This window comes from Gorilla gorilla, chromosome 7 (assembly GCF_029281585.2).
Source record: "Gorilla gorilla gorilla isolate KB3781 chromosome 7, NHGRI_mGorGor1-v2.1_pri, whole genome shotgun sequence".
In the NCBI taxonomy this organism is placed as follows: Eukaryota; Metazoa; Chordata; class Mammalia; order Primates; family Hominidae; genus Gorilla; species Gorilla gorilla.
Genome location: NC_073231.2, coordinates 73,270,714 through 73,296,913, shown reverse-complemented (window position 1 = coordinate 73,296,913; position 26,200 = coordinate 73,270,714). Strand labels below are relative to the sequence as shown.

Below are 26,200 nucleotides of genomic sequence, written 5' to 3'. Positions count from 1 at the left end.
ACATGGTGTCTTTCCCTAAATCTGTGAAGAAAATAACTGTTTTAAAATTCATTTATTTTCTCCATTTGGTTGTCAGCAGCAGGAAAGGCTGCTGAAGGATCCGAGCCAGTGTGGAAATGGGAAGGGCCTGTGAGCTCAGAGGGAAAGAGGAAGTCTCTATGTCCCGGTTACCAGCATGACCCCAGGTCAAATGACTCCCTTACCCTCTCCTCCTGCCAAGGTTGGTTAGGGTTCAAATGTGTTCCTACCCAAAATCACACAATGTCACTGTGTGGGATGCACAATATTCCATTGCTTTGCTCTGTTAAAAAAGACAGTTAAAAGTAAGAAGTATTTGTTGCAATTTTTTAAAACATGGTTTTTAAAGCTATCTTTATTATTAGTTTTTAATGCTAAAAGCATTTTATTTACTGAAGATTCTTGGTTTTGGATAGGTTTTATTTTTTCATTAGGTGGTAGTACTCTGTTTCTGAGAAAGCTCTTTATTATGCATTATTTGCGAAATCTCTAGTAACCTGATGATGTTTCTGTCACATTGTTTTGAAAGGAATAGTTTAAAGATTTAAAGTGATCTTTTTTTGTTGTATGTGTGTGTGTGGTTTGCTTTCTTTCTTTCTATTTTTTATTTATTTATTTTATTTTATTTTATTTTTTGAGCGAGGGTCTCACCCTGTCCCCCAGGCTGGAGTACAGTGGCACAATCTCAGCTTACTGCAGCCTCGACCTCCCAGGCTCAGGCAATCCTCCCACCTCGAATTGTTGGGACTACAGGCATAGCGAGCCACCATGCATGGCTTTTCTTTTTTAATGCAAGTATTTCTTTTGGAATTTGAACTTTAATACTGCTTTGGTGTGTTTTCACCTAAATTCCATTTTGTGAGCTTCTTAGTATTTGATTGAAAACCTATTTCGTTTTACTTGACCCTAACTAGATCAACAAGATAAGGATATTACCCAAAGGTCATTTCTAGTAGGATTGTGGCCACAAACGTCAATTCTGTAGCCAAGTATGGACTAATGTGGACTGAGAACTTGGCTTAGAGGAAAGACGCATTTCCACCTGTTCAGGGAGGTTTGAAGATTATCCATGTTTTGAGGGAAAAGGCCAGCTGAATGTGGAGAGTGCAAAGGTGTAACTGTCACTTGAGCTTTTCAGAAGTCCTTCGATGTAGCTGCCAACTTAAACCACCTCAAGTCCAGCCAGTACAGCAGCTCTGCTTTATCTTCAGTGTGAGTCTGTCTCCCTGCCGGCTGGTGATGGTGGTCAGGCTGGATCATGGATGCGACCACCCTGCACCCAGGCCTGCCCCTCTTTTCCCTGTTACATAGTGCTGGGCAGCCTCTGGGGGCCTCACAGATTTTTGTTTTTTAGTGGTAATAACAGCATGATCAGGCCGCAGCCTTCTCAATAAGAAGTGCTAACTTCCTCAGGAAAACAGAAGTGTGGTATGCACCATTACATAACCCAGTTTCTCTGGTGATACAATTTTACTTTTTGAGAGCTGTTTTGAAGTCTTCCCACAGAACTGCAGGCCTCTCTGTTTTCCCGTATGAGGTGAGGAGATGGCAGTTTTGTCCACACACCTATGAAAAAACACAATGACAGATTAAGTGTCCTGAAGTGTCAGAAGGATACCTGGTGTGGTAGCTTCTAAAATACCACCAAAAGTTATTTTACAGATGAATTAATTAGAATTGACACCTGAGTTAGGTTACCAAATGAAATAAAGGGTGCCAGGTAAATGTAAACTTTAGATAAACTACCAGGCACATGTATGCTAAAAAAATTATTCATTGTTTATCTGAAATTTACATTTACCTGGGCATCCTGTATTTTATTAGGTAAATCAGGCAACTCTCCACCTGAAACTAGATTATGCAAACTAAGAATTAACATAAAAAGTACTGTCATTGTGTGGATGAGAAATCTCCTCCTCCTCTTCTGCTAAACCAGTTTAGGAAGCCTGTGCTTCGTCATTTCTCATATACTCTCCTCCCATGTACATCCAGATTAAAATGTGTGTATCTGGCATGTGGCTCACTGTTTCACATGCCTAACTGCAGCCCCTCTGGGATCCTATAGTCGCAGCACCATTTTGGTAGGTCAGCCATGGGCAGCAGGTCCTGTACTCTCCTGACCACCCCCGAGGAAACTGCAGGCTCTCAGCATTTGCGTGTGTCCCTCCTCAGAGCCCTGGGACAACCCCAACCAGCTAGAGGCAGAGAGACAGGCACGTAAACCTCCTGGCACGTCTTGCGGGTGCCTGGGCCAAAGTATGCGACTGTCCTAATTCTCTGAAGGTCTCAAAGCATTTTCATATTAAGTTATTCAAGTGACCCAGAGAACAAGAAAGGAGTTGCTACTGCATGATGTCAGAGAACACTCAGAGGTTGGAAGGGAATTGGGAGAACTAAGTAATTATTAATAAATTCTAAAAGTTTAATACTCAGTATTCAAAGGAGAAAGAGTGGAGCTAACACTTTGTACCAAGGGTGCTGGTCTTGGGAATTAAGATATCTCCTGCAAGAGATTTCTGATACAATTTAGTAAAACGTAGTCTTTAGGGGAGATCTTTTACAGAAGGAAGCTTTTATTTCCAAAGGACTTCATGAAAGGTGTAAAGGCCACACTGTGAATTAGGGATGACACACCCTGTTTTGAATTGGATTTCCTGCTAGTTCTGATCCGAGGCATTCTTCCCGGACTAGGGTGAATTCAGTTCCAGTGTTTGCTTGAAAACTGAATCTGGTCATTGTATTTGCAGTTTGGCTTCCTGCCTGCTGTTAAAGTACAGAGCAAACTTCAGCTAGTTACTCCCTATGATTCTGTGTCCTCCTAAAGAGCAGGGAAAGAAGAGGGGAAAACCCAGGGGGTGACTGAGTTCATTTACATGCTGTGCCAAAGGGCAGCTGCTTGCTGCCTTGTCGTCACAAGATTCTGTGGAGAATCCTGATATTCCATTTACCAGAATAGGAGCCTGGAAAACAAAAGGAAAAAAAGTATCTTTCTTTCTATGGTTCTAGCTTTGGCATTACTGACTGAATAACCTACTTTCTTTTTCTTTAACCAACATAGGTGAAAATTTAGAAAATTTTATGTTCTCCCTCTTTCCAAAGTTTTCTGTATGAAGAAAGAACTTATAAAAAGAGGTCACAGCTGGGCACAGTGGCTCACGCCTGTAATCCCAGCACTTTGGGAGGCCAGGGTGGGCGGATCACTTGAGGTCAGGAGTTCGAGACCAGCCTGGCCAACATGGTGAAACCCCATCTCTACCAAAAATACAAAAATTAGCCAGACGTGGTGGCATACGCCTTTAGTCTCAACTACTCAGGCAGCTCAGGCAGGAGAATCGCTTGAGCCCAGAAGCCACTGCACTCCACCCTGGGTAGACAGAGTGAGACCCTGCCTCAAAAAAAAAATCACAAGGCAGGGTGGTAGCACTGCTGGCTAGTTGGACCTGGCTGTGCCTACTGAGTTGTCCTGAGAGAACACCAGGTTGTGTACATGCTGTCTGGATTTGTGGGAAGTGTGGGGGGCTTACCCCTTTTCCCTGCAGTTGTAGAAAATGTGATGCAATCTGCTCAGTGTAGTTCCAGCCACCCCTTAAGATACCTGGCAAAACTTAGCATAGTGTGGATCAGAAGGAATCCAGAAGCATATAATGGCACCAGCCTATGTGTCCTTAGGAATCTTGTATTCCCCTGAGTTAAACTTAGAGCCTCTGAATTTGTGGAAAGGACAGAAAGGAAAGATGTTCTGTTGTGGGGCTGTTCCCAGGCTCAGCTTCCTCACACTGAGGCAGTGCATCCAGTACTGAAATAAGGAACATTGCAATGATGCCTGGGGTCAGCAAGTGGCCTTGCTGACATCACAACATGTGCATTTCTCACTGTTCTTGGTTATTTAATTCTGGTCTGGTCCATTGGATTAGAGCCAGATTAAACATCAATAAATTTTGAGTTTACTATTAACAAAGAGCAGAGTCCTGCTACCTTACTGTTACTTTGCTAGGTGCTAAGAGAGAAATCAGAAAATTTAAGGCATGGATTTTGGTCACAGGGAGCAAAATCTAGTCTTTATTGGCTAAGAAGCCTTAAAAACCATGTAACTGTCACATAGTGGCAGACCACGAGCAAAAAGAAAAAAAATGAACCCTGCTTCTTCTTGGCTGTTTTATGGAGATGGTGCATTCAGCTGCCTGGTGTTTAGAGGAACCAAATGTACAGAAATGAAACCGTTCAGGAGATTCCCAGAGCTAACTGCAGGGTGCTGCAGGGATGTGGCAACTGAACATCCAGGAACTGTAACAAGACAGTGTTTAAATAGGTCAAAATGAAGCAGTCCAAAGCAGGAGTTCTGACTTCTGGTTTCTAGTCTAGCATATAAGGCAGGTGGAAGTTGTCATTCCTGTCTTCACAATAAGAAAAAGTTGAACAAACTAAAAATCAGTGGTTTTTAGCTTCATCAGAGAATTGTCACAGAACAAACAGCTGCCCCCCAAATTGGAGCAAATGACAGGCAAATAAACAGAGAATCACAGCTTCCCAGAGCAAAAGACCTGAAGGTGACATATCCAGCAGAACTCAGAAGCAGCCTAAGAAAACTTCAATTAATTCACACATTGCCAGAGGCTCGGTGTGGACAAGCTTGCAAGTTACACTCCAGGGGGTCCTGTCTTGGAGAGAGGGGGCACACTTTTGTTTTATGTTTTATGTTCTATGTCTAGGAACCCTGCTAGGTTCTCACTGTGAAGATCAGGGAACAACCCATTGTGCTTGTATCGGGGGAAGGGAAAGGTAGCCATTTAACAGTATACCGGAGCATTCAGCCCTCAAGAGAAACTGTTTTACCAGAGTCTGACCAATTGGAGTTTTATTGGAGCCCAGTTAACTTCGGGGGAAGGAAAAACGCCAACACCAACTCCAGATTTCCTCCAGCCTTCCTGTTTCTCTGGGGAGAAAAAAGCTTAGAAGCACCTGTCAAGATCTCAGCCCAGAGGCACAGGCTTACTAAAGACCTAGACCTCATCATAGGACTATAGAACACCTCCCATACCCTGACACCATACCACCACATCAGCAAGGCTCCTGTGTAGTAACAGAGGAATAAAACGGAAAGAACTGAGCATCTCAGACCTTATTTAAGAGGAAGGCTGTAGAGAAACTCAAAGATAACAGGGGAGACAAAAACGTGGACACCAGAGAAAATTTTAGCTTCGGAAAACACTCTAGCAAACAATAAAGACGGCCCATCATTAAAGTCGCCAGGTCAACCAGATGTAGCCTCTGTAGGTGTTGGCCTTGGCGACCAGCTTGGGATCAGTATGGTTCGCCAGATGGCCCCCACTGGCACCAGTCTTGGTTGGGTTCACCAGATGTTGCCTGTGGGCTACTGTTTTATTTTAGTTTTCTATTTCCATCTTTGGACAGAGAGCTACTATTCTTTTAATGGACGTGAAATGGCGAAGGCACACAAGCATATTGCTGTCATTGTTTTCTTGCTTTCCTAAATTACTTTTACCAGTGGCATATGTTTTTTTAAAAGCTATCTACTTGGAGATGGTGTGTCTCAATTGACATCTCATGGAGAAGTGGATGGGGAAAATACTGGTTCTGTGGAAAGACTCTCTCCATTAGTAGCTTGCTCATCCAGCTCTGATCTTTCTGTTCCAGGACTCTCCCTGTTTCAACAACAGCAACAACATGATAATAACAAACCTCACGTATGTTGTTCCACTGGATACTTGTAATTTTTTAAAATAAATCGTTGTAAAACCAAGGACAGTTTCATCACTTTTTTCTATATAGCTGTTCACATGGGGCCAATCTGTCTTTGCAAAAAAGAAGTGAGAAAGGAATCCTTGATACTTTCCCCTAGAAGTCCAGCATCTGCTTGTTTAAATACATATCTCATGTAAAATGGGAAAGATAAAAAATATTGAAAAGTGAAGTTTTAAAACCTTATACTAAAGATCTTTATACTGCAGTCTGTCTCACACAATATATCATTGTCTGGCTTTCAACAACAAAAAATTACTAGGCGTTCTAAAAGACAAATAAGTCACAGTTTGAAGAAACAGAGCAAGCATTAGAACCAGACTCTGGTTTTGCAGAGGTGTTAGAATTAATCAGACTAGGATTTTTTTTTAATTCCTAAGATTAATATGTTAGGGGCTCTAAAGGGAAGATTGGACAGTAGGCAAGAACAGGTGGGTGAAGGAGAGAAATGGAAACCCTAGGAAAGATCAAAAGGAAATCCTAGAAACCAAAGGCACCATAACAGAAGTGAAGAATGCCTTCGATGGGCTCATCAGTAGACTGGACATGGCCACTGAAAGAATTAGTGAGCTTGAAGAAATGTCAACCAAGACTCCCAAAACTAAAATACAAAAAGAAAAAAGAGTGAAAAAAAAAAAAAAAGGAACATCATATTCAAGAACTGTGGGACATTTGCAAAAGGTATGGCATATGTGTAATGGGAATACCAGAGGAGAGGAAAGACAGGAAGTCAAAAAAAGAATTTTTCCAAATTAATGATAGGCTCCAAACCACAGATGCAGGAAGCTTAAACACCAACAGGATAAATAAAACAAAATCTACGCTTAAGCATGTCATACTTAACCTGCAGAAAATTACAGACAAAGAAAAAACACCAGAGGGGGAGCTGGCAGAAACATACCACCTATAGCGGAAGAAGAATAAGAATTACATCAGACTTCCCTTCAGAAGTCTTGCAAACAAAAAGATGTAGCACAATATTTAAAGTATTAAAGGGGGCCAGGCCCGGTGGCTCGGGCCTGTAATCCTAACACTTTGGGAGGCTGAGGCAGGAGGACCACGAGGTCAGGAGATCGAGACCATCCTGGTGATGGTGATACCCCATCTCTACTAAAAATACAAAAAATTAACCGGGCATGGTGACACGCACCTGTAATCCTAGCTACTTGGGAGGCTGAAGCAGGAGAATCGCTTGAGCCCAGGAGGCGGAGGTTGCAGTGAGCCGAGATCACATCATTGCACGCCTGGGCAACAGAGCGAGACTCCATCTCAAAAAATAAATAAATAAAATAAAAAATAAAAATAAAGTATTGAAGTAAAAAACTCAACAACTTAGAATCCTATATCTAGCAAAAATATCCTTCAATGGTGACAAAGAAAAAAAACACTAGCCCAGACAAAAACTGAGACAATTTGTCACTACTAAGGCTACCTTGCAAGAAATGTTAAAAGAAATTATTCAAAAGGAAGGAAAATAATATAGATCAGAAATTGAGATATACATAAAGAAAGGATTGTAAGTGAAGGAAAAAATGTAGGTAAAATAAAACCTCAGTTGATCTAACACGTAAGTTTGTTTAAAATAATAGCTAAAATGTATTCAGTGGTCATAGTTCATGTATAAATGAAATGAATGACAGCAATATTATAAGAGATACAAGGAGGAATTAGAAATATTTTGTTATTGTAAAGTACTTGTGCTACCCATGGAGTTGCATAGTGTTATTTAAAAGTGGACTTGAATTACTTTTAAATGCACATCAAACTCAAGAGGAACCACATAAAAAAGTAAAAAAGGAAGTACAATCATATATCACTTAATGATGGGGATATGTTCTGAGAAATGCATTATTAGGTGATTTCATCATTATGCAGACATCATAAGGGCACTTATACAAGCCTAGGTGATATAGCCTACTACACATCTAGGCTGTATGGTATAGCCTACTGCTCCTAGGCTACACACTTGTATAGCATGTAACTATACTGAACACCATGGAACATTGTAACAAAATGATAAATATTTATGTGTCTAAACATATCTAAATGCAGTGGCTCATGTCTGTAATCCCAGCACTTTGGGAGGCTGAAGTAGGCAGATAACTTGAGGCCAGGAGTTCCAGACCAGCCTGGCCAAAATGGTGAAACCCCAGCTGGGTGTGGTGACACTGGCCTGTAATCCCAGCTACTCAGGAGGCTGAGGCACAAGAATCACTTGAACCTGGGAGGTGGAGGTTGCAGTGAGCTGAGATCAGGCCTCTGCACTCCAGCCTGGGTGACACTGCGAGACTCTGTGTCAAATACAAAACAAAACACCTTTAGAACCATGGTGTCAGAAAAAAAAAATATCTAAACATAGAAAAGGTACAGTAAAACTATGGTATAAAGGTTAAAAATGGTGCCCCTCTATAGGGCACTTACCTGTAATGGAGCTTGCAGGACTGGAAGTTGTTCTGGGGTCAGGGGCCATCAGTGAGTGAGTGGTGAGTGAATGTGAAGGTATAGAACATTACTATGCACTACTGTAGACTTTATATAAACACTGAACACCTAGGCTACACTAAATTTATAAAAAAGCATTTCTTTCTTTAATAATAAATTAACCTTAGCTTACTGTAACTTTTTTACTTCATAAACAATTTTTCTTAATTTTTTATCCTTTTGTAGTAACACTTGGCTTATAACACACATTGTACAGTTGTACAAAATTATTTCAAAAATATTTTTTATATCCCTATTCTAAAATTTTTTTCATTAAAATTTTTTATAACTTTTTTTTTTAAAGGCAAGGTTGTGCATCCCCCAGACTGGAGTGCAGTGGCGCAGTCATGGCTTACTGCAGCCTCAAACTCCTGGGCACAAGCGACCCTCCCACTTAAGCATTCCAAGTAGTTAGGACTCCAGGCATGTGCCACCATGCCCAGCTATTTTTTTTAAATGTTTCTCGCTATGTTGCGCAGGTTGGTCCCAAACTCCTAGCCACAAGTGTTCTTCCCACCTTGGCCTCCCAAAGGTATTACAGGCATAAGTCACTGTACCCAACCTTTTTAAAAAACTTGTAAAGCTTTTTTGCTAAAAACGGAGATACACAAACATTAGCCTAGGCCTACATGGGGTCAGGATCATCAATGTCACACTGTCTTCTACGTATACAACTTGTCCCACTGGCTGGCCTTCATGGGCAGTAATGTGAATGGAGCTGTCATTTCCCATGACAACAATGCCTTCTGGAAAATATCCTGAAGGACCTGCCTGAGGCTCTTCTTGAGGAGATGTCATTCCTTTTAGAAACATATCCATGGTAGATCACTTGGTTTGTTGCTTTATCATCATAGATTTGCTTATAAGCAGAGAATACACCGTGAACATTCCTCAACATTAATGAAAACCTTTTGGTACTGGGGTTTGTGTTTTCAGAAGACTTTTTAAGGAGCCTGTTGAGGTCTGTAAAAGCTTCTGCTAAACCCTTCAGTGGGAATTTTCTTGGGGATTCTACTTCTGTTTCTTCTCCTGCAGTTTCCTTTTCTCTTACCTCTTCTTCTGGTATGCATTTCTGTTCCAGTTCCAAGAAAGTCTTATTAGTCAGTTTCTCAGGACAACATCACTAGGCAGTAAGAATCTTTCAGCTCCATGATAATCTTACGGGACCACTGTCATATATGCAGTCTGCCATTTACTGAACCACCATTATGTGGCATACGACAAAAATTATTACATTAAGAGAAGAAAAAAATAGAATCATATAAAATGGCCAATTAAAACTATAGGCAGAAAAAGAGTAGAATACAATAACAGAAAGAACAAGGGCAAATAATAGAAGACAGTAACAAATAGTAGATATCAGTCCTGCTGTATCAATAATTGCTTTAAAGATCAGTGATCTGAACTCTAATTAAAAGACAAAGATTGTCAGAGTGGATTTTTGTTTGTTTTTTTTTTTTTTTTTTTTTTTGAGATAGTGTTTGGTTATTTTGTTTCCCAGGCTGGAATGCAATGGCGTGATCTCGGCTCACTGCAACCTCCCCTCCCAGGTTCAAGCAATTCTCCTGCCTCAGCCTCCCAAGTTGCTGGGATTACAGGCACGTGCCACCATGCCTGGCTAATTTTATATTTTTAGTAGAGATGGGGTTTCTCCATGTTGATCAGGCTGGTCTCGAACTTCCGACCTCAGGTGATCCACCTGCCTTGGCCTCCCAAAGTGCTGGGATTACAGGCATGAGCCACCACGCCTGGCCCAGAGTGGATTTAAACAAAAATAAAACTCAACTACAAGATGCCTATAAGAACCTCATTTTAAATATAAAAACACAGATAGGGATGCTAACATTGATCAAAAGAAAGCTGGAGTACCTATATTAATTTCAAACAAAGCCAATTTTAGAGCAAGAAAAATTATCAAAGATAAAGAGGGAGTATTACATAATGAAAAAGGGTCAGTTCTCCAAGATGGCATAACAGCCCTTAATGTGTATTTATGTGACAACAGATTTAAAACACATAAGGCAAAAAACTGATAGAACTGCAAAGGAAAACAGACAAAACCACTATTACAGCTAGAGACTTCAACACTCTTTTATAAGTAATTGACAGATCCATCAGGCAGAACTCAATAAAGGTATTGTTGAACTGAACAACAGAATCTAATTTACATTTATAGAATACTTCATTCAACAGCAGCAGAATATACATTCTTCTCAAGCTCATGCAAAACATTCACCAAGGCAGACCAAATTCTGGACCATAAAACACATCTTAGCAAATTTAAATGATAGGATCATACAGAGTATGTTTCAGACCATAATGGAATTAAATTGGAACTCAGTAACAAAATACTTGGAGGTTAAACAGTACACTTCTAACACACATCAAGAAATCTCAAGAGAAATTTAAAATATTTTAACAAAGTGAAAATGAAAATACAACATAACCAAATTTGTAAGTTTCAGTGAAAGCAGTGTAAAGAAAATTTATAGCATTGAATGTACACAATAGAAAAGAAAAAATATTTAAATCAGTAAATCTAAACTTCCACTTTAGGAAACCAGAAAAAGAAGAGTGAATTAAATCATAAATAGAAGGAACAAAATAATTTTTACCAATAATAAATAAGATAATAAAAATTCTCAACTCAAAGTGGATTAAAGAATTAAATGTAAAATCCCAAACTATAAAAACCCTGGAAGACAACTTAGGCAGTACCATCCTCAACATAGGAATGGGCAAAGATTTCATGACAAAGACACCAAAAGCAGTCACAACAAAAGCAAAAATTGACAAGTGGGATCTAACTAAACTAAAGAGCTTCTGCACAGCAAAAGAAACTAAAAGGAGTAAACAGCCTACGGAGTGGGAGAAAATATTTGCCAACTATGCATCTCACAAAGGTCTAATATCCAGCATCTATAAGGAACTTAAACAAATTTACAAGAGAAAACCCCATTAAAAAGTGAGTAAAGGACATGAATGGACACTTCTCAAAAGAAGACATACATGTGGCCAACAAGCATATGGGGGAAAAAAAACCTCAACATCACTGATCATTAGAGAAATGCAAATCAAAACCACAATTACATACCATCTCACACCAGTCAGAATAGCTATTACTAAAACGTCAAAAAATAACAGTTGCTGGCGAGGCTGCAGAGAAAAGGGAACCCTAATACACTGTTGGTGGGAGTGTAAATTAGTTCAGCCATTGTGGAAAGCAGTATGGTGATTCCTCAAAGAGCTAAAAGCAGAACTACCATTCAACCCAGCGATCCCATTACTGGGTGATAAGGTTTGGCTCTGTGTCCCCACCCAAATCTCACCTTGAATTGTAATAATCCCCACGTGTCAAGGGCGGGACCAGGTGGAGGTAGTTGAATCATGGGGACCATTTTTCCTGTGCTGTTCTAGTGATAGTGAGTGAGTTCTCATGAGATCTGATGGTTTTGTGAGTGACTGGTATTTCCCCTGCTGGCACTCATTCTCTCTCCTGCTGCCCTGTGAAGAGGTGCCTTCCACCATGATTGTAAGTTTCCCGAGGCCATCCCAGCCATGCAGAACTGTGAGTCGATTAAACCTCTTCTCTTCATAAATTTCCGAGTCTTGGGTGTTTGTTCATAGCAACATAAGAACAGACTAATACACTTGGTATATGCCTAGAGGAATATAAATCATTATACCATAAAGACACATCCATGTGAATGTTTATTGCAGCACTGTTCACAATAGCAAAGACATGGAATCAACCTAAATGCCCATCAACAGTAGACTGGACAAAGAAAATGTACATATACACCATGGAATACTATGCAGCCATAAAAATGAACAAGATCATGTCTTTTGCAGGAACATGGTTGGAGCTGGAGGCTATTATCCTTAGCAAAGTAACACAGGAACAGAAAGCCAAATACCACATGTTCTCACTTAAAAGTGGGAGCTAAATGATAAGAACTTAAGAACACAAAGAAGGAGACAGCAGACACTGAGGTCAACTTGAAGAGGGAGGGTGGGAGGAGGGAGAATAGCAGAAAAGATAACTGTTGGGTACTGGGCCTAATACCTGAGTGGTGAAATAATACATACAACAAACCCCCATGACCCATGTTTACCTATGTAACAAACCTTCACATGTACTCTCAAACCTAAAATAAAGGTTAAAAAGAAAAATTAGGCAGAAATTAATGAAATTGAAAACAGGAAATTAGAGAAAATCAACAGAAAAAAAAAAGCTGGTTCTTTGAAAGATTAATAAAATTGATAAATGTGGAGCCAGATTAAGAAAAAAGGAAAAAAGACAGAAATTACTAATATCCACAGTGAAAGAGTGACCATTACTACTGATCCCATAGATACTAAAAGGATAATAAAGTAATATTTTGGAAAACTCTCTGCCCACAAATTCATTAACCTAGTTGAAATAGACCAATTACATGAAAGACACACTCTACCAAAACTCGCACAAGGAGAAACAGATAATCTGAATAGACCTGCATTTATTAAAGAAAATCAGTAATAACCTTTCCAAGCAGAAAGCACTGCTGGGTTCACTGGTAAATTCTACCAAACATTTAGGGCAGATGGGTTCACTGGTAAACTCTACCAAACATTTAGGGCAGAAATTATACCTATTTTCTGCAATCTCATCCAGAAAATAGAAGCAGAAGGAGTACTCTATAATCTTTCCCAGAAAATAGAAACTTAAGGAAACACTTAAGCACTAAGTGCAGGAGCAAGACAAGGAAGGATGCCCTTTTCACCACTCACAGATTGTGAGGGATGAAATAAAGCTGTCCTTATTTGCAGATAACAAATAACTAATTCTATGAGACCAGTATTAAAAATCAGGCAAAGACATTATACGAAAGGAAACTAAGGATCAGTGCCTCTCATGAATGTAGATACATAAATAGTTAACAACATGTTGACAAATCAAATCTAACACATATAAAAAGAATTATCTACCCTGACCAAGTTTACCATTCAAAAAACAATTAATGTAATCCATCACACCAACAGGCTAAAGAAGAAAAATCAAATCTTATGAATAGATGGAAGAAAAGGATTCGACAAAATCCAACACCCATTTTTGATGTTAAAAAAAATAGTCAGCAAACTAGCAATAGAAGACACATCCTCAACTTGTTAAAGAACCTCTGCAAAGAAACCTGCAGCTGACACCGTACTTAATGGTGAGAAACTAGATGTTTTCCCACTGAGAGCAGGAGCAAGACAAGGAAGGATGCCCTTTTCACCACTCACAGATTGTGAGGGATGAAATAAAGTTGTCCTTATTTGCAGATAACGTGATTATGTATGTAGAAATTCCAGAGAATCACCAAAAAATTCCTGAACCTAGGATGTGATTATAGCAAGGCTGCAGAATATGTTAATATGTAATAGTCAGTTACTTATATACTAGCAATGAACAATTAGAGAATAAAAACAATGCCATTTACATTTGCATCAAAAAATCAAACAGGTATAATCTAAAAATATATATATATAAGATCTACATGAAGAAATGTACAAAATTCTGATGAAGAAATCAAAGAAGAGCTAAACAGATATTCCACGTTCATAGATAAGAAGACTCAATGTTATTAAGATGTCAGTTCTTCCCAACTTGATTTGTAGATTCAGTGTAATTCCAATCAAAATGCCTATAAGTTATTTCATGGTTATCAACAAACTGATTCTAAAGTTTCTGTTGAAATGCAAAATACCTACAATAGCCAACTCAATACTGAAAGAGAACAAAGAGAAGTGACATTATCCAACTTCAAGAATTATTGTAAGTAATCAAGGCAGTGATACAGGAAAAAGAATAGCCAAATAGGTCAATGGAACAAAATATAGAACAAGAAATTGACATAAATATAGTCAACTGATCTTTGACAAAGAAGCAAAGGATATTTAATGGAAAAATAATCTTTTCAAGAAATTGTGCTGGAACACCTGAACATCTACATAAAAAAGAATGAATCTAGACACAGATCTTACACCAAAAAGTAACTCAAAATAGATCATAGACCTAAATGTAAAATGTGAAACTATAAAACTAGAATATAAGATAGAAGAGAATCTAGATGACTTTAAGTTTGGCAGTGACCAAAGGCACTATCTGTGAGAGAAAAAGTTTACAAGATGAACTTTGTTAAAATTTTTAAATTCTGCTCTGTGAAAGACACTGTTAAGACAATGAAGACAAGCCGTGGACTGGGACAAAGTCTTTAAAACACATATCTTGTAAAGAACTTGTACTCAGAATATACTAAGAACTTTTAAAACTCAGTAAGAAAACAGACAACCCAATTAAAAAATTAATAAAAGCTCTGAACAGACAACTCATTAAGGAGATGTACAGATGGCAGATAATCACATTAAAAGATGCTTGACATCATGTGTCATCAGGAATTGCAAATTGAAACAGCAATGAGATACCACTAGACATCTATTAGAATGGCTAACAGTCAAAACACACAACACCAAATGTAGGGAAGGATATGGAAGAGCAGAACTATCATTCATTGCTGATGGAAATGCAAAATGGAACAGCCACTTTGGAAGGCAGTTCAGCACTTTGTTACAAAAATACACATATTCTTACCATATGATCCAGCAATTGCACTTTTTGATATTTATCCAAATAATTGTTGAAAACATGCCTATACAAACATGAACATAAATGCTTATAGCAGCTTTATTCATAATTACCAAAAACTTGGAAGTAACCGAGATGTCTCCAGTAGGTGAATGGATAAACATACTGGTGCATATTCATCCACACAATAGAATATTACTCAGTGACAAAATGAAATGAGCTGTCAAGCCATGAAAAAACATAGAGGAACCTTAAATGCATATTGCTAAGTGAAAGAAACCAACCTAAAAAGGCTGCATGCTGTATAATTCTAACTGACATTCTGGAAAAGGCAAAACTATGGAAATATTAAAAAGATCTATGGGGTTTAGAGGGAGGGAGAGATGAATAGGTGGTGGACAGGGTATGTTTAGAGCAGTGAAACTTCTGTATGATACTGTAATGGTGGACACGTGTCATGCGTTTGCCAAAACCCATAGGCCTGTACAACACGAAGAGTGAACCCAATGTAAACTATGAACTTTACTGAATAATGTGTCAATATTGGCTCACCAGCTGTAATAAATATATCACATTAATGCAAGATGTTAATAGGGAAACTGAGATAGGTGAGAGGGTATATGGGAACTCTCAGTATTTCTGCTTCATTTCTTCATAAACCTAAAGCTACTCTAAAAATTAGTATATTAATTTTTTAAAGAATGAAAAAACAGGGCCAGACATGGTGGCTCACGCCTGTAATCCCAACAGTTTGGGAGGCTGAGGCGGGCAGATCATTTGAGGTCAGGAGTTCGAGACCAGCCTGGAAAACGGTGAAACCCCATCTCTACTAAAAATACAAAAATTAGTCAGGCGTGGTGACTCGCGCATATAATCTCAGCTACTCAGGAGGCTGAGACAGGAGAATTGCTTGAACCTGGGAGGCAGAAGTTGCAGTGAGCCGGGATCGCGCCACTGTATTCCAGCCTGGGCGATAGAGCTAGACTCCGTCTCAAAATAAAAATAAAGAAAAAATAGGAGTTCCCAGAGGTTGCTGAGAAGATTAACTTTGGAAGGAGAAAATACTATGAAAATAAACTAAGGCTGGGCGTGGTGGTTCACGCCTGTAATCCCAGCACTTTGGAAGGCCAAGGCAATAGATCACCTGAGGTCAGGAGTTCGAGACCAGCCTGGCCAACATGGTGAAACCCCGTCTCTACTAAAATACAAAAATTAGCTAGGGTGTGGTGGTAGGTGCCTGTAGTCCCAGCTACTAGGGAGGCTGAGGCGAGAGAATTGCTTGAACCTGGGAGGTGGAGGTTGCAATGAGACGAGATCATGCCACTGCACCCCAACCTAGACAACAGAGTGAGACTCTGCCTCAAAAAAAAGAACAAAGTAAGTAAATTAATGTTCATTGTCAGACACTGCTGTTTTTCTTTCTCGGTTTTGAGCAGCTTTATTTCTGGTCCAAGTAATTATATTTAATATTTGAGTTTTCAGGTTTTGCCTCTATAAATTTGATATAGCTCTCTGTCTTGCTTTATAAAATAGAGAGTAAACCAAAGCCTTCAAAAGGAAATTTATATAAATTGAATCATATTTTTCTCTTTATGAATAGATTTGTTTCCAATAATAAGGGCAAGAAATGATTATTGTGGGATATTTGTTTGGATTTTGCCTTTTTTCTTTCTCTTTTTTTTTTTTTTTTTTTTTGAGACGGAGTCTCACTCCGTCACCCAGGCTGGAGTTCAGTGGCACGATCTCGGCTCACTGCAACCTCCGCTTCCCAGGTTCAAGCGATTCTCCTGCCCCAGCCTCCCAAGTAGCTGGGGTTACAGGCACCTGCCACCACGCCCAGCTAATTTTTGTTTTTTTAGTAGAGACGTGGTTTCACCAGGTTGGCCAGGCTGGTCTTGAACTCCTGACCTCAGGTGATCCACCCGCTTCAGCCTCCCAAAGTGCTGGGATTACAGGCGTGAGCCACCGTGCCCGGCCTACTGTGGGATATTTGAAAAAAATGCTGAGAGATGTGATAGATAAAGAGACTAGAAACTACCCATTACTGCACTAGCAGAGATTAACCTTTTTAAAAATATATTAAGATTTTATATACTGGTAATTTTTTCCTTATCAGCACACCATCATATGTAAGTCCTTTCTTACATCATTAAAAAGCACAGAAGAGACGGTGGGTATGCAGTGCCCAGAGCGAGGCCACCTCCCTTAGCCAGACAAGGACCACACAGGGCCCATCCTACCTGGGGCTCAAGGCAGTGCTGAGACTTTTCAATGTTATTAATTGTTATTTTATTTCACTTTAGAAGATAAATGACATCTCATTTTAATTTGCATTTTTTAAATTAAAGAGATTGAACACTTTTTCAAGCATTTCATATGTCCTTCTTTGTGGTTTTTCTGGCCATGTCCTTTGGCCACTTGACTGTTATTCTGGTGTTTTTCTAATCCACTCATGTAAATGCTTTATAAATCAAGACTCGTGTCCAAGAGGGGACTGTATTCAGTCCTGGGAAGTGGGGTTTGGTGCATACCTGACAATCTTAAGGCCCTTCACTTTTCTTCTTTTAAAAAAAAAAAAAAAAAACCCTTTTCTCAAGGGATGCTATCAGGTGTTGGTTTGAGTGCTTGTTGTGAGACCTGCAGCCTTGTTAGGACTGTCTGCTAGCAGCTGGGTTCCTCTCTCTCCATGGTGGGAAGCTGGCCTGGCCTTTCTAATGCATGGATTATGGATTGGACTGGCTTCTTTCTTATCCTAACCCAACTTTTAAAGAAAGAAGTAAAAATATTCTGTGGCCCTGAGAGACAGCAAATAAGAGGAAAAGGGAAGCACAGTTTTGCTGAATTTATTGCTCCAAGTTGACTGTATTATTCCCCCACATTATGCTTGATAGGAGGTAAATAAACCCTTGGAACTTGTGTAGTTCACAGTTTGAGGGACTGTGCTGAGACAAGGTTTGAATCCTAAACACTTTTTTGAATAATATCATAAGAAGGTTATAAGGCTAATTTAGGACCAAAACTTCCAGTGAAACAGAAGCAATAAAATTGTTCTCGCGGTTTCTCCTTTGATGGAGAGTGTGTAGGCCAGCCTGAAGCATAGGGGAAAATAAATATTGATGTCATCCAAAAAGAATTTGCTAACTTTTTATATTCAAATAAGTGAAAAGGAAAGTAAAATTGGTTATTTTAACTTACTTTTGAATTTTATTTAAAAAGTATCCCTGTTACTACAGGATGATATTTTTTGAAAACTTATTTTACCAGGAAAAGCATTCAAAAAAAATATATAATTGCAAAACGACAATAAAATATTTTGACCCTCTTTTAGGCAGCCCCTAGCCCTCTTCTGCCCCTGTGGCCAGCCTACCAAGGCTGGGCATTGTCTCCTCTTAGGAACTTTCTCTAACTACATCTTTAGTTTAGAAGACTGTCTTCCAAGGCATGCTTCTAATCTGCATGATTTACAGTATTGCCAGTACTACTTACCACCCTCTGTGGTCATTTTCTTCTTCGTTTTCTTCTTGTCTTTCCCCCATTGCCCCTAGATAGGTAGTCAGCTTTAAGTCAGGGCCTGTTTTATGAAACTTTGTGACTGGGACATAGTAGGTATTCATGAAATAACTATTAAGTGAGTTAATGGATAATGGAATTTTTCTGATTTTACTTTATTAAAAAAACAGTGGTTTTAATTAACACTCTTGTTTTGAGCGTCTCACTCTGTTGCCTAGGCTGGAGTGCAGTGGCGCGGTCTCAGCTTACTACAACCTCTGCTTCTCAGGTTCATGTGATTTTCCTGCCTCAGCCTCCCAAGTTGCTGGGAATACAGGTGTCTACCATCACACCTGGCTAATTTTTGTATTTTTAATAGAGGTGGGGTTTTACCATGTTGACCAGGCTGGTCTTGAACTCCTGACCTCAAGTGGTCTGCCTTCCTCGGCCTCCCAAACTGCTGGGATTACAGGCACGAGCCACTGCGCCCAACCAATTAACACTCTTAAAAGAACATACTACCAACCTGTCTTTGTACTGAATTATTTACATGAATTATCTTATTCAATCTTCACAATAATCCTAAGAGTTAGAAATGGGAGCCATTTTTGTTTTACAGGTGAGGAAACTTGCTCATGTCTATACCACCAGTAAGATGCTGAGCTGGGGCTCCAGCCTGGGTCTTTCTGACTCAGACACTTGCTTTTCACCACAATAGTGTATATATCTTCCCATGGGAAGGGAAATACTTTTGAAACAGTTTAAAATATAGTGAATAGAAGAACTTTTAAAACTTACTATATTTAGTAGGTGATTTTCCTTTATGTTAATGCTAGCAACACTCAGAATTAGGCCTCTGGCAATTCTTGCACATTTCACATAAAAGCTCAGAAATATAGTAGTTTTATCTTATTTTTACAGTAATTATCAATTATTAGAAGAAAATATGGGCTGGGCACAGTGACTCACACCTGGAATCCCAACACTTTGGGAGGCCAAGGCAGGTGGATCACCTGAGGTCAGGAGTTCAAGACCAGCCTAGCCAACATGGTGAAACCCCATCTCTACTAAAAATACAAAAAAATTAGCTGAGTTTGGTGGTGCACACCTGTAGTCGCAGCTATTCGGGAGGCTGAGGTGGGAGAATTGCTTGAACTTGGGAGGCTGAGGTGGGAGAATTGCTTGAACCCGGGAGGCTGAGGCTGCAGTGAGCCGAGATTGCACCACTGCACTCCAGCTTGGGCGACAGAGTGAGACTCCATCTCAGAAAAATAAATATGTTTATAGTATACTTACCTAATCCACATGCATACACATACTTCTATCTGATCTTTACTGAAAGTCCCCCAGGCACATTCTGGAAACCCCAGTCAAATCAGTTACACACATGCACTTGCTGTCTCTCCTGATCAAATGAAGGTCTACAAAGTCTCAAGAAGAAACTACAGCAAAGTTAATTAAGGAAGAAGATTTCTGTAAGCAACGTCGTCTTAACTGTCATTTTCTTTTTTTTTTTTTAATCTTTGTCTAACATCCCCATGTACACCAGAGATTAACTTTCATTTTCTAATGACTAAGATTGTGAAAGAGAAAATTCTGGGCTGGGTGGGTGGTTGCCAACCATTTGTTACTTTATGGGTACCTGGATGAGGGTTGTGGTGAATGTAACCAGAGGCAAATCCGAGGAGACCCTGTGAATGCCCAGAGTTGCGTGAGTGACTGGAGAGTGATAAGGGATCAGAGCAGAGATTTCTGAAGGGGGAAAGCTGACGTTAAAGAAGACTTACCGCTCCCTTGGAATACCTGTCCCACTGGTTTCTAATTCAGATTCCACACAGTAGCTAAGGATTTGTTTTAAAAAAGTAAATCAAAGCACTTCCCCTGCTTGAAAATCTTTCAATTAATGTATACACCTGGAGCTGATGAGAGGCATCCAAGTGCAGAGATTTTTAATTAAACTTTTTATTTTGAGGTAATTGTAGATTCGCATGCAGTTGTGAAAAGTAATACAGAAAGATCCTATGTATCCTTTACCCAGTTTCCACTAAGGGTAATATCTTGCAGAACTGTCATACAATGTAAAAACCAGATCTTGTTATGAATGTAGTCAAGATATAATAGTTTCAACACCAAAGGATCCTTCCTGCCACTCTTCATAGGTATACTATTTTCTTCCACCCTGTCACCCTCCAGAACCCCTAGCAATTGCTAGTCTATTTTATGTTCTTATTATTTTGCATTTCAATAATGCTATGGAAATGGAATCATATAGTTTGTAACCTTTTGAAATTGGCTTTTTTCACTTGGGATAATTTTCTGGAGATTCATCCCAGTTGTTGCATGTATAAGTAGTTACTTTTTACTGCGGAGTGGACGTCCCTGGCATGGGGGTATATCAGTTTGTTTAACTATTCACCCATGGAAGGACGTCCAACTTTTATGAATAGTGCTGGTATGAACATTTGTCTACAGGTTTTTGTGTGAAGGTAAGTTTTCACTTTTCTGGGATAAATACCCAAGAGTGCAATTGCTGAGTCCTATTGTTGTTGCATGTTTAGTCGTTTAAGAAACTGCCAAACTGGTTTTTAGAGTGGCTATTTCATTTTACATTGCCACGAGTAATGTGTGAGTGATCCAGTTTCTCCATACCAGCATTTGATGTTGTCACTATTTTTAAATTTTTATTCTGATAGATACATAGTGATATCTCATTGTGGTTTTAATGTGCATTTCCCTAGTGCTTGTCAACTGAAGAATCATGAGGTTCAAAAATTTGGAAAGGAGAGCTTTATTTCTCATAAAGGGTGGTACACTGCTGGCTGGGAAATGTAGCCTTTGGCAAAAGCTGAGAACAAGCAATTTAAGAGAGGAAAGCCTAACACAGGTATTTATGCCCAATGGGTTGGCTAAGTATACATATTCAATAAGCTATAGAAGGAGTCATGAAGATTTATGAAAAAAGCACAACTGAGCTTCATGCCTCTTCATAGGTCACATGTTAAAAAAATGATGGCATTAGCATGATCCAGGGGTGGAATTTTTGGCCCTCTGGCATCAAAAGGTGAAACAGAGGACCTGAAAACCCTCATAGCACATCCTCTGCTAGTCAGTTAGAACTGGTCCAGAGATATGGTGGTCAGTTTTTAGGAAGGGATGCATTGTCAAGCTGGTGGACTGTCACATCAAAACTTCAAAGAGGGAGAGGGAGCCTGGTTTTGGCCTCAGATAATTGGCTGAAGGCGATAAAGGAATGAATCATCTGTTTCTTGTTTTCTGGAGTTGGTTTCTGCTTACTCCTTAGGGAAGAATTCTGGTTAAAGGTTAATAAGGAAGGAGCATACTGAGGCGTAACCAACCTCTTATCCTATCATGGCCCAGGACTTTGTTTTTTAGGGTTTCTCTGGGGTCCCTTTGGCCAAGAGGGTTCTGTTCAGTTGGTTGGGAGGCTTAGGGTTTTATTTTTATTTTGCATGCTAATGGCATCAAGCATCTTTTCATGTGCTCATTTGCCATTTATTTATCCTCTTCAGTGAAATATTTGTTCTTGTTTTTTGCTCATTTTCTAATTGGATTGTTTGCTATTTTATTGTGAAATTTTGAGGGTTCTTAATATATTCTGGATACTAGTCCTTAATTGCAATCTCTAGCTTATATTTTTCATATCTTCTCACAAGGTCTACCAGAATAAGTTTTAATTTTAATGAAGTTCAAATTACCAATTTTTCCTTTTATGAATTGTGTTTTTGATGTCACGTCTAAGAACTCTTCACGTAGCTGTAAATCCAAAAGATTTTCTCCTGTGTCATTTTGTATTTAACTCTATGATCTATTTTGAGTTACTTTTCATATAAGGTGTGAGACTTGGGTGGAAGGTTTTGGTTTTTCTGTTTTTTGCCTGTGGGTGTCCAATTTCTCCACCATTTGTTGAAAAGGACTTCTTCCCTTCAATGAATTGCTTTTTGCACCTTTGTCAAAAATCACATAGATCTATTTCTGGGTGTTCTGTTCCGTTGATCGTTGTGTGTGTTTCTTTGTACCATCACACAGTCATGACTACAGAAGCTGTATGTCTTGAAATCACGTTCATAGCACTGTATTCTTTTTCAAAATTGTTTTAGCTGTTCTAGTTCCTTTGCCTTGTCATATAAATTTTAGAGTAATTTTATCTCCACGAAAAAATCTTCTGGAACTTCAGTAGGAATTGTGTTAAATGTATATTATTTTGGAAAGAATTGAACTACTAATTATATGACATAATGAAGTCTTTCAGTTCATGAACACAGTATGACTCTTCATTTGTATGATTCTTCTTTTATTTCTTTCATTAGCATTTTGTAGCTTTAGCATACAGCTCTTACAGGTATTTTGTTAGATTTACACCAAAGTCTTTCTTTTTATCTTTTCTTTCTTTCTTTCTTTCTTTTTATTTTTTCTTTTTGTTGAGACGGAGTCTCACTGTGTCGCCCAGGCTGGAGTGCAGTGGTGCGATCTCAGCTCACTGCAACCTCTGCCTCCTGGGTTCAAGCGATTTCCAGCCAATTTTTGTATTTTTAGTAGAGATGGGGTTTCACAATATTGGCCAGGCTGGTTTCGAACTCCTGACCTTAAGTGATTCGCCCTCTTTGGCCTCCCAAAGTGCTAGGATTACAGGTGTGAGCCACTGTGCCCGGCCTTTTTTTCTTTCTTTTTCTAAAATTATAAAAAGTGTTGTTTTTTAAAATTTTGGTGTCCATGTATTCTAGTTTGCTAGTATATTGAAATATAATTGATTTTTGTGTGTTGATTTTTGTGCCCTGCAGCCTTGCTGAACTCATTTATTAGTTTTAGAAGTTTTTTGTAGATTCTTTCATAACTTCTCCATAGGCAATCATGTCATCTGTAAATAGGTTTAGTTTAATTCTTGTTCTCTGATCTGTATGCCCTTTCTTTCCTTTTCTTGCCTTATTGCACTGGCTAGAACTTCCAGTACTACACTGAATAGCAGAAGTGAGAATAGACATTCTGGCTTGTTCCTAATCTTAGAGGAAAGTTTTCAGTCTTTCCCCAATAAATATAATATTAACTATAGGTTTTTTATAGATGTTCTCTACCAAATTGAGGAAATTTCCCACAATTTCTAGTTTTCTGAGAAGTTTTAACATGAGAGGGTGTTTATTTTTGTCAAGTGGTTTTTCTGTACTGATTTATGTGATCATATGATTTTTTCTTTATAATTTAATGTGGTAGATTACATAGATTGATTTTCAAATGTTGAGCTAGCCTTGCATCCCTGGAATAAACTCATCTTTGTTATGATGTATGTATATATTTTTACATATTACTGAATTTTATTTGCTAAGGATTTTTACATCTATATTCATAAAGCATATTGGCCTATAGTTTTTGTACTCTTTTGTTTTGATACCAGCATAATTCTAGGTTCATAAAATGGATTGGGAAGTATTCCCTCCTCTTCTATTTCGTGAAAAAGATTATGGAGAATTGATACTAATTGTTTCTTAAGTGTTTGGTAGAATTCAATAATGAAGGTGTCTGAGCCTGGAGATACCTGTTTGGGAAATTTTGAAATCACAATATCAATTTACTTAGTAGTCATAGGGCTACTCAAATAATCAGTTTTATATTGGGTGACTTGTGGTAGTTTGTATTTTTTCAAGGAACTGGTTTATTTTACCTAACATGTCAAATTTTGTGTGCAGACTTGTCCATAGTATTCCCTTGTTATCCTTTTGATGTCTACATGGTCTATAGTGATATTCCCTTTTTCACTCCAGATATTGGTAATTCGCATGTTCTCTGTTTCTTTGTCAGTCTTGCTAGACATTTGTCAATCTTATTGATCTTATCCGTGAACCAGATTTGTTTCGTGAATTTTCTTCATTTTTTATTTTCAGCTTCATTGATTTCTGCTCTAATCTATTATTTCCTTTTCTCAGCTTGCTGTGGGTTTATTTTGCTCTTGTTTTCCTAAGTTCCTGGAGAGGTAGCCTAGATTGTTGATTTGAACCTTTTCTCGTATACACATCTTTTTAAATTTATTTTTATTAATCATGCCACATTATTTTTAATTATGTACAAAGATCTAATTTGTCACCAAGAGACCATGTCACCTACTGCTGTGTTTGGCTGCCAGTCTCTTGTCTCTGTCTTCAGCAATGGTGAGGCGTATACGTTTCCTCGGGGAAGAGAAATTAATGGTTTGTTGCCCTTGCCAGTAACAAAAACGTTGGAAAGCCAGGTGGCAAAGCTGTTGCCATTGGCATCTTTCACGTGAACCACATCAAAAGATCAAGGGTGCCTCTCTCTGTGGATAATGACACCAGTTCTTCCCAAGTTAGCACCTCCAGTCACCATCCACAGGTTACCAGTGTCAAACTTGATGAAATCAGTGATCTTGCCAGTTTCCAAATCAATCTGAATGGGATCATTCACCTTGATGGAGGGGATCAGGGTAGCAGATGATGCAAGCATCATGAGTCACCAGATGAGGGATTCCTTTTGTGCCCACGAAGATTTTTCTCACTTTGCACAACTTGTACTTGGGCTCCTCAGGTGTAACACGATGTACAGCAAAGCAACCCTTGGTGTCATAGATGAGACGAAAATTCTCTCCCATCTAGTCAATGCCCATGACATCTATGAATCCAGCAGGGTGGGTTATATCAGTTCGAACGTTGCCATCGATCTTAATGAACCACTGCATGCAAATCTTCTCTTTTTTTATATATTTTTTATTTATTTATTTATTTTTGAGACGGAGTCTCGCTCTGTCGCCAGGCTGGAATGCAGTGGCATGATCTTGGCTCACTGCAACTTCCGCCTCCTGGGTTTAAGCAATTCTCCTGGCTCAGCCTCGGCCTCCTGAGTAGCTGGGATTACAGGTGCCCACCACCACGCCCAGCTAATTTTTGTATTTTTGGTAGAGACACAGTTTCACCATGTTGGCTAGGATGGTCTTGATCTCTTGACCTCGTGATCCGCCCGCCTCAGCCTCCCAAAGTACTGGGATTACAGGCATGAGCTGCCACGGTGGGCCACAAATCTTTACTTCACCTCCTGTCAAGGCATACTTAAGTCTGTTCCTTAGGAAAATGATGACGGGGAGACATTCTCTCAACTTGTGGGGACTGGTGGATGGACGATGAACAAACACACCGGGCAATTTATCCAGCATCCAGTGTTTTGGAGCTGCTACCCACGTTAGATGCTTCTTGGGACCACCAGCCATGGCTGCATTAGGCACGGAAAGAGCTCATATATGCATTTAGCCCTATAAAATTCCCTCTCAGCACTGCTTTCGCTTCATCCCACCAATTTTGATATGTAATCTTTTCATTTTCATTCTTTTTAATGTATTTTTTTTTAATTTCCTGAGACTTCCTGTTTGACTCATAGATGTTTTGGAGTGTGTTGTTTAGTTTCCAAGTGTTTGGAAATGTTTCTGTCATTTTTCTATTGTTAATTAGAAGATAAGAAAAAGTAGCTTTTGCCTTAAACTAAAACTCAATAATTAATATGATGAAGTATGAACTCGTGGTACATGAATTATACAGATGAAGTGAATTGATAATTACATATGCAGTGATTAAGTCTGCTATGCACATTAACACAAAGAAGGGAAGAAAATAGAATAAATAGATGATATCTTAAGCTTTTTAAGTAAAAATTGGCTGAATGTGGTGGCTCACGCCTGTAATCCTATCACTTTGGGAGGCCGAGGCTGGTGGATCACCTGAGGTCAGGAGTTCGAGACCAGCCTGGCCAACATGGTGAAACCCTGTCTCTACTAAAAATACAAAAATTAGCTAGGCATGGTGACGGGTGCCTCTAATCCCAGCTACTCGG

General features: G+C 39.1%; 1 protein-coding gene and 1 pseudogene across 12 annotated transcripts in view; one reads left to right on the top strand and one right to left on the bottom strand.

The window, feature by feature from the left end:
* The window catches only part of SPIDR (scaffold protein involved in DNA repair), a 476,432-nt gene that overhangs the window by 264,237 nt on the left and 185,995 nt on the right, over positions 1-26,200 (top strand). The window lies entirely within an intron of this gene.
* LOC109027907 (small ribosomal subunit protein eS4, X isoform-like) lies at positions 1,489-25,583 on the bottom strand (annotated as a pseudogene).